We start from the raw sequence: 9,339 nt of genomic DNA, 5'->3' as shown, positions 1-9,339 counted from the left end.
AAATTTTTGTTTTTTGTTTTTCCATTTATATAATAAAAAATAAAAAACACCAGTGGTGATCAAATACCACCAAAAGAAAGCTCTATTTGTGTGGAAAAAAAAATATTTTACTTACATACAGTGTTGCATGACTGCACAATATCTTGTTAAAGTAGCAAAGTGCTGAATAGCAAAAATGCCCTTGTCATGAAGGGGGAAAACCTTTTGGAGGTCAAGTGAACATTTTTTTCCATACTGAATATATTGCCATAATTTTTGATTCTAGTTCTCTAAGCCCAATGTGTGTTTTAGGGTCATAACTTTTATCAGGTTTATAAGGCAGTACTCAGCACAGCAGCATGCCTCTGAATTAGTCAAATGAAGCCATTGATTATTCAATCCACGTATAAAGAAATCTTCTCTATCTTCCCATGAGAGGGGCACATGAGGACAAAGTTGAGAGACACAGATCTAGGCCACTGTGCCAGACATTTTAAAGAAAGAACCCCCTACCCTCTCAATAAACAGTTTTTTTCTTTTCAGCACATTTTGTGCTTCTTTGCACTAGCCTGTTGACAGTAACTAAAGACAGAATTGTTCAGTATCTATCAGTACAGTAAAATAATTTGCCTTAATAGATAATAGACTATCGTTTAAATCACAAAATAATGAAAATATAAAATGTTATTTATGCAGCTTATATATTTTATGCACTGAAAACACCTTTAATTCAGTTCTGTTCAACTGTCTACAAACCATAGGTGATACTGTGGGTGGCCACAGGGATTATTGATTACATTGGCATTGTAACAAAACCACATTGCTTCTTGCCAAATGAACTCACATTGCGTGTGCATGTGTAATGTCATACAAAATGGCAATTAGCCTTTAGGGCTCCATGGGGACTGTGTATACTAAAGGCCTCTATACTGCTAATATCTGCAAGCATCAGTAAACCTTACATCTGTATAGCCCGAAAACACACCATGATCTAGATGTGAACAAAAAAGACATCCTGCAGTGTACTGACAGATATATTAGAGCATCTAGAAGTAGATGAGATGATAGATAAGCTCAAGAAAACCATGTTGCAGCAACAGCAGTAGGTAAGGCCTCTAGAGAACACACATGACAGCTGGTCACTCCATTACTGGAAACATTGTGCAGAAGCCATCCACTATTTGCACTCCAAGAGATAAAACCAGGCATAGCTAGCATACGTGAACACATTGACTCCCCAGAGCATGAATTAGTGGCATTACATAAGGCCAGACATTAATTAAGGATGAACAACTGCAGAAATGAAACATACCCACACACTGCAAAATAACCTAAAAAATATAGAATACAATCTCCTGCGAATGGACACACGGAGCAGCAGGTGACCCAATAGCAAGCTGTTTGCTGTGGGGGCACCCAACAGACAGGAGGAGCCAAGAGAACCTGCAGGGGACCCAAGAAGAAGAGGATCCAGGCTGCTCTGTGCAAAACAACTGCACACAGGTAAGTATAACATGTTTGTTGTTTAAAAAAAAAAATTGACCTTTAGAATCGCTTTAAATAGAGTTTGAGATTAAAAGTACATTTTCAGTGTTTTTAGATGACACATGAGGAGGGGCTTTCTCAACTAAGCACACCCCCTGCCTGCATGCCTGAGCTAAGGGCAGATTGATTCTAGGAAGTAAATGCTTCCCCTACTCATGCCATGGGCATGGCTATAAATGCTAGGATAATGTTTTTCAAAGTGATGTCTTAGCAAAATAAAGCATGGAGACATGGATGTATGGGTGAGCTTACAATCTAGGAGATATATATATAAATGTTAGTGTCCAGTTATATTATGTGTATCTAAACTGTTAAAAATAAAAAGTTGACCTATTATGTAAGCAAATATCAACAACGTATAGCTGCCAAAAACCTGTAGAGGAAAAACACCACATCTAGCTCATGTAACCACCAAATGTAATGAAAACCATGCCTAATATGGTGACTCATCTTGTCCATCCAGTTCAACCATAAAAAAAAGTTATGATCTTACACCCACAGTTGATCCAGAGGAAGGCAAAAAACCCAGGTAAGCACGATCCAATTTTCTCCTGCAGGAGAAAGAACCAACTAATGAAGGTTTCCAATTGCCTTCTTTCAAACAATAAAATTAGTATCAAATTAAATGGAGACCAGGGGTGGACTGACCATTTGGAAACTCGGGCACTCCCCGAGGGCCCGGGGTCAGTAGGGGGCCCCATGAGATGCCCCTGGTACCTTTTTCATAGGCTTTTTTGAGTTTGGGCAAGGACACAGGGACCCCATGATCCCCTATTGCCCGGGGGCCCCATGAGTTGTCAGTTCGCCCCGATGGAGACAATATGTTTGTTAACAGATAAAATTAATATAATATTTTTTAAAAAAAATATAATACATCAGAACTTCTACAGTTATATTTTATTGATTTATCTCTTAATATGAAATAAACCTGTGTGCTAAAATCTTAGCAGGATACTACAGTAGGCTTCAAATATAAAACAAAATATTAGTTCTCTTCTCACATCTACTGTCTGGGCTATTGAGGGGTAGTCATTGTACTGAAGTACAACAGCTTCTTTAGGAGAGCTGAGCCTTAAGCGTCTCCTTAAAAGGGGGTTACCAGAGAGGAGGGAACCAGGGGCCATCCTGGACGGGACAATCTAATCCTCTTTGCTGGTGCATCTGCTCTGTAAGTTTTGCTCTTCAAATCAAAAGGCGTCACGTTAATTAAAGTTCCCTTTTCTTTTATTTTATTCAACCCCTGAAATGTGACCAGTATACGCAAAAAGGTTTCAGCCCACTTTAGACACAAATATCAAGCAGAAGGGTATGCACTTTGATTTGTTGTCTGGTTTCCGCTTACTATTCTCCCCCTACTTTTTTTTTTTGTTTTTCAAATCTTTAGACTGGGACCTCCTTTTTTAACAAAGTGCAGTACATTCAGGCAGCTTCACAAAACAAAGCATTCAGCTCTTGGTCAGCAACAAGCTCATCTTTGTTCATGTAGCTCTATTAAAGAAAGAAGGCCAATTTTATGCAGGTTTCTCCACTCTGTACCACAAAGGCATTTATCTGTATGCAAGTTATTTGGCAGACTCTCACTGCCCATGAGATCATCTCTTTTTAAAATAAGCAGATTTGGTCACATCCTGCAAAATTATAAACAGTTTAATAGAAGACTTTTACAGGCAGATGTGTACATTCTTCCATGGCCTGTCAATCAGGACAACAGAGAATATCTGCATTTTCTCCAGCGCAGACATGCTTCCACTATACGATTTTGCAGCTGTGATGAAGTTCAAGCCAGGAAATCTGATTCTCCTAACCAGGAGGTGATACTTTACTGATCACCCATGAGATTTTTACATTGTTGTGTGGAATTCTAATTGACTGTTTAATGTGTTTGGATCATGCACAAGCTAAAATAGCTACTATACCTTTTTAGTTAGTTAGTTAGTTAGATTTATCCTGGAATTTTACATTAAAAGTTGCAAACACAGCACTACCTGGCAAAAAATATTCCATCCCATACAGTAAATATAGTAGTGTGAAATTTATTGGTGCATTAAACTGATTGTAAAGTTTTTTGTTTTTTTTTTAATTTATTTTATTCACTAACAAAATCCCTCTTTACAACATAAAAAGAAGGGACATATTTTAACCACTTGCCCTCCAGAGGATTTACCCCCCTTCCTGACCAGGCCATTTTTTGCGTTATGGCGCTAAGTTACATTAACTGACAATTGCGCATTATTACTGTTGCCCCCAAATGAAATTTACACCTTTTTTCCCACAAATAGAGCTTTCTTTTGATGGTATTTGATCATCTGTGGGTTTTTTATTTTTTGCGCTATAAATAAAAATAGACCTACAATTTTGAGAAAATAATTATATTTTTGACTTTTTGCTATTAAACATGTTCAGTAATAAAATTAACAAAATCAAATTTCGTCATATATTTAGGGCAAAATGTATTCTGCTACATGTCTGTTTTTATTTTTACTAGTAATGACGACGATCAGCAACTTATAGCAGGACTGTGGGACTATGGCAGGCATTCTGACACTGGGGGGAACTGACGTGGTGTCACTGACATCCCCAGTGGCACCAATACAGTGATCAGTGCTAATAAAAAGCACTGACATTGAACTAATGGCACTGGGCAGGAAGGGGTTAACATCTGGGGCAATCAAAGAGTTAACTGTGTGCTGTGTGTGTTTCACTATGGGGCTGTGTCTGTGCTCTCCACTGTAAGCACACTGCTTTGTATGGCTCTGCTATGCAAAGCCATGCAAAGCAGTGAACTGGAGCTGACAGGGGAGAGAACTGTATTATTTACATACAGTTCTCTCCTCCCGACTTTAGTACTTGGTGATCACCAGGTGCCGGGGAGTAATCATCAGCCGGGACATGGTGGTTGACAGCTGAGGCCGCTAATGGTAGGGTCATGCATTCCCCCTATGCGAAATGCAAAATCCCGTATATATACACCCCTGCCGCCCTGTAGCAGTATTTCTGCTATAGTGCGGTGGTAAAGCAGTAAAGGGATAATGTAAGTACATTAAGGGGTAGAGTAAGTACATTTATCAAAAGTAGTACATTTATCAAGAGAATAGACATTTCCCAGATCCCAGAGTTTGTGCAGCTTTTATTCTGAAGTTGTATATAAATAGTCATGGAGAAACATTCCAGATCAGACAGTTATCGGGGTCAACGTAATTCATTGTTTTTTGTTGTCTGCCTCCACCCTTAATATCTTATGGACATCTTTATACTCTTTGAACTTTTTGTGTCGTAGGGTGGATGGCATTATAAGGGAGAGCCTAGAAAGCAGGGCCAGTGCAGCGATGTTTGTGTACACAGGAGTAGGTGCATTTTTCTGCACCCGTCCAGCCCCCCAGCTGTTATGTGATGGCACGCAGCGTGAAAGACGTAATGCTGCATTTATCACTTTAATCAAATGGCCTCCAAATGGGTGCGTAATGAGGGGAGGGTATATTTGCTCTCCACATCCCCTCACTGTCTACAGTCCTGCAGACAGATACATTATGCCTATAATGTGATGTGATGCAGCGTGAAGGACGTCACACAGCATTGAAAATTTGAGCTGTGCTGAACTGCCACTAAACATTAGTGTATAATAAGGAGGGGGCAGTCTAAAACTTCCACGCTGTGCCTGGTAGATAACAGAAGACAGGTATTTTAAAAATCTAAATCCCCAGCACGTGGCTGTTGATTCAGATTTTACAATCCCCCTACCCCATCCTGGCACCCTAAGGAAACTGCCTAAGTAGCCATTATGCTGGTGCTGGCCCATGTTCCCACTAAGAGGGAAAATGTAAAACCTGCATCCTAATCTGAAAATAGTACATTTTTGTGGAAGCGATTTTATCTCTTATACTCGTCACAACTTTGAGGAGTGGTGGAACAAAAAAGAAAAAAAATGAAATATTAAAGCAAAAAATTGGAAGAAAAAAGAAAAAAATTAATGCCCAACTATGAGCTCCAGTAAAGCCCCATTCAGGTTAGTTGCATGATGTTCAGATTCATTCCTGGTGTTGAGCAGTTCTTGATTCAGAAATTGGGATTGATTCATAGTAAGTCTTCAGTCATTCTGGTTATTTGAATTACTGTGTGTACAGTATTGCAATCTAATCTGCTTCTTTTTTTTTTTTTAACAAAAACGACCCAAGTTGTACTCTAAAGCTCATCGCAAGGGAGAACCGAAAAAAGCCCATCCACTTACCATGTCCCTGAAATTTTAAAGTTTTTTTAAAAAGAACTTTTCAAGGCCCCAATTACTTTCCTACCTGCTTACCTTCTGCTCCATGTTATTTGGAGCATGCTGTTTTAGGTGCTTATGTCCAGGTGACAGAAAAGCTGGCCATTGTCACAATATTCAGCAGAAATAATGTCATGTGAATGGTGGACACAAAACTGGCTGGCTGGAGAATAGAGGGCAGCTGCACATTAGTGACCAGTAACAAAAGAGGCACCTCTAGAGATTACATAACAGCAGATTTAAGTAAGGTTTTTATGGGTTTTGGGGTTTTTAGTTTTATTTTAAGCAGCAGATTAGATGTTGTGGGGCTTTTAGTTAATCTAGTCCTCTCAATATAAAAAGGAGGATAAAAGCCACCATAGTGTCAGTTCTGTATTGGTCAAGTGACTGGAAAGTCACCGTGGAACATGTAGTTCTGATTCTGGACCTGCCATGGTGCTCAGGAGCAGTGCAGCTCACAGTTTGTTTGTGGAATTGAATGAGAATTTGCTGGTATGTCTGCTATGAGGAGCCGCTGGGGGTAACAGGACAGCAAAGCTAATAAATATGTGTAGTTTAGGTGTCAGCACTGCTTTGCTTATGTAATGACAGTCCTCCGCTAGACAGCTGTTGTGGTAATATGAGTTCCAAAGGAGAATGATTCCAGAGGCTGTGGATATGTTCCTTTCTTACCACTTCAGACCTCAATGTTATCCACAACTCAATATGACCATCAGGCTTTTTATCCACCGTTTTACCTGAGACGTGGGTTAATGCCATCTTCTACAATTACACAGTACAGGAGTTTTAACATGTTAATGTGCTTTCAAAATTGTTTTTGAATCTCTTTAAATCTGTGGCTTTCCTTGAATGAATTTTTGGTGACCCTGCTATGAAGTTCCTTTTTCAGGCACACTCTCCCAGGATAGCTCTTAGCATTCCAGCAGTAAAGGAACCCAGAACTATGAGCAATTATGACTTGTAGCGTGCAGTAATCTAAGGCAGATTTTAGTTTTGGAAGGTTATTGTGTGTTACTACAACTATTACTATTACTATACTTTTTGCATAAACCAGTTTGACAGCACGGTGAGAGAGGCTACATTCCACTGCATAGGAATAAATGAAGGAAACACAGTCAGGCTAACCTGTGCAAACCTGTCCAGTAATATCAGTTTTGCACTATTCTTTATAAACAGCACAAGTGCACTGTTACAGATATAATCCACAAGTGTCTGCTGTTTGTTCTATGAAAGAAATGTGGAAGTTGGAATTGCTGCCACTTACACCAGTGCTGGGGATTAATTTTCCTGCCAATGACACCAATGCTGGGGTTTATTTTTCCTGCCAATGATACCAATGATGGCTTATTTTACTCTGAAATGAATAAAACACAATTTATTGGTCATGTTCCCAGGTGTTTAGAATTTTTCTTCTTGATACCTTTAAGGTGCCTCTTCTAACTATGCATGCACACCTTTAAGCCTCCTATTTGAAAATTGTTTATCTTAGTTTGTCTTTATACCTTATATGTCTGTCTCATCTTCCAAAAGCCTTTGACCATTTGTTTGGGGACATGTACAAAATTGGGGCATGCTTGTGTGGGTATGGATACAAAAGGGTTTGTAATTATATATGGTTAAAGGTGAGGTGGTCTGTGGGGTGTCCTCAGATTTCATTTTGGAAATCTAGTAATGTTAGTTTACAGTGCAGCATTTACTTGTTTCTGACCATCTGTTCTTGGTGCTGCAGAAATTGCACCTAAACACCTCAGATAATATCACTCATGTTAATCAAATTATACCAATAGTAAGAATAAAAGTTAGGTTTTACTGGTCGGGCCTTTGTGACTAAAACTGTCCTGCTCCAAGATGCTCCACGTTGAGTAGATTTTGGACCTGAGTGTTTAAGCTGCGGTCCTTGTTTGAATGTCATTCTCCAAGAGATTCATCATTTGCGTTTTTACCTCTCAATAAATCCCAACATATACTGGCTGCTTATTGGCTGACAAACAGTTTATCACCAAAACTTGGAAGCAGCAATTTGTCCAATTCACTGAGGCTGAGTGAAACATAACCATGTTCATTGTTAATGAGACACTGAACAGTGTACTCCTGGATACCCACACAAAATATTTTGCCATTTGTTCTCCATGGATTCAGTATGTGCATGCCTCCCTACCACTTGAAAGTGTTACCTCTTTATAGACTTTTAAACCAGCTTCTGGACTTCCGGTCCTCCCCCCCCCTCCATCATTATGGCTCTGTGCCATATTTACCATTCCTCCCTTACTTTCTCTTCTCCTCTTCCTCCTGTGCTCCATCTTCTTCTATTGTGTTAATTTTATATGCAGAGTTCATTATGTGACCATAACCCTAATTGTCAGTGATTCCACCGATAATATTCTGTAGGGTTCACAAATACTTTCTGCTTAGCAGGCGAGCCCCTGTAGATGTCCCTAGAGTGACACTTTTTCTCGGTTTTCATTTCATCACCTGTGGTGTTATTTCAAGGGTAATATAGTATTCTGTGGCTTTGGAAGCGCTGTATGCTCATTAATAATAATGTAGATAAATATATAGTGATCTACTCTGTGGTATACTGATTATTTGTCACCTATGCTTACTAGTGAACCTCTGTAACACTGTTGCATATTTCCTACAAAAGTTTGCAAGTGAAAACTGTCCTGCCACTGGCCAAATTTACACTGCTTTATTATCTGTGGTCTCTTAATTCATGTAGTAAAACGCCTTCCTGTGCCTTTTGTCTTTAGTCCATTTCAGTCTAATCTTGATCATTAAAGGAGAAGTATAGCCAAAGCTCTTCTGGCTGTACTTCTATGGATCAAAGGAATGCTGTTAGTTCTGCACTTCAGTGGCCTGTGTTAAGCCCACCTGCTAAAGCCAGCTGTTGGATGATGTCACAGAGCCGGTTCAGGCTCTGCAAAGATCCCGATCATATGGTCAGAATCCACCTAGGAGCCTGGATTGGCACCTGGCCCAACCTCTCAGTGATCCACCGAGAGCCTGAGCCTGCCCCTCCTGCCCCCTCTACAGCCCAGCACTCCAGTGGGCACTGCAGGGGCAGAGCAGAATACCAGAGTCTGACAGTCACGGCTCTCTGCCCAGAGCAGAGGGGGAGAAATGAGCAATCAGCAGTGTCTGATCGCTTAGTTCTCAGTACAGATCTGGCGGGGGACAGATACAGCATCAAATCGATACTGCATCCACCTAGGTGAGTATAATTTTTTTTTTCTCAGAAAGCCGTACTTCTCTTAAAAGTATAACTAAAAGCATTATTTTTCATTGTGTTTCATTCAGTAATGGAGGGTTATAACCCCCGTTCATTTTGTTTTGCCATATCTGTCTCATAGGGGAGATTTATCTTTACTTCCTGTCCCATAGCCAGAACAGGAAGTTAGAGAAAATCTCTCTAAAGTAAGGGAATTCCAGGGTATCACCAGGGTCACCGGAACTAGCGTACCCATTGGAAGATTTCTCCTGTATTACTGATCCACTGTTAACCCAAAATTTTAGATTTTCTTTTACATTCTCCTTCGTTGATAAACCTAAATAGG

The sequence above is a fragment of the Staurois parvus genome, unplaced genomic scaffold (genome assembly GCF_062004578.1).
Source record: "Staurois parvus isolate SC_StPar_1 unplaced genomic scaffold, SC_StPar_1.0 ptg000120l, whole genome shotgun sequence".
Taxonomy (NCBI): Eukaryota; Metazoa; Chordata; class Amphibia; order Anura; family Ranidae; genus Staurois; species Staurois parvus.
Note: the sequence above shows the minus strand (reverse complement) of the source record.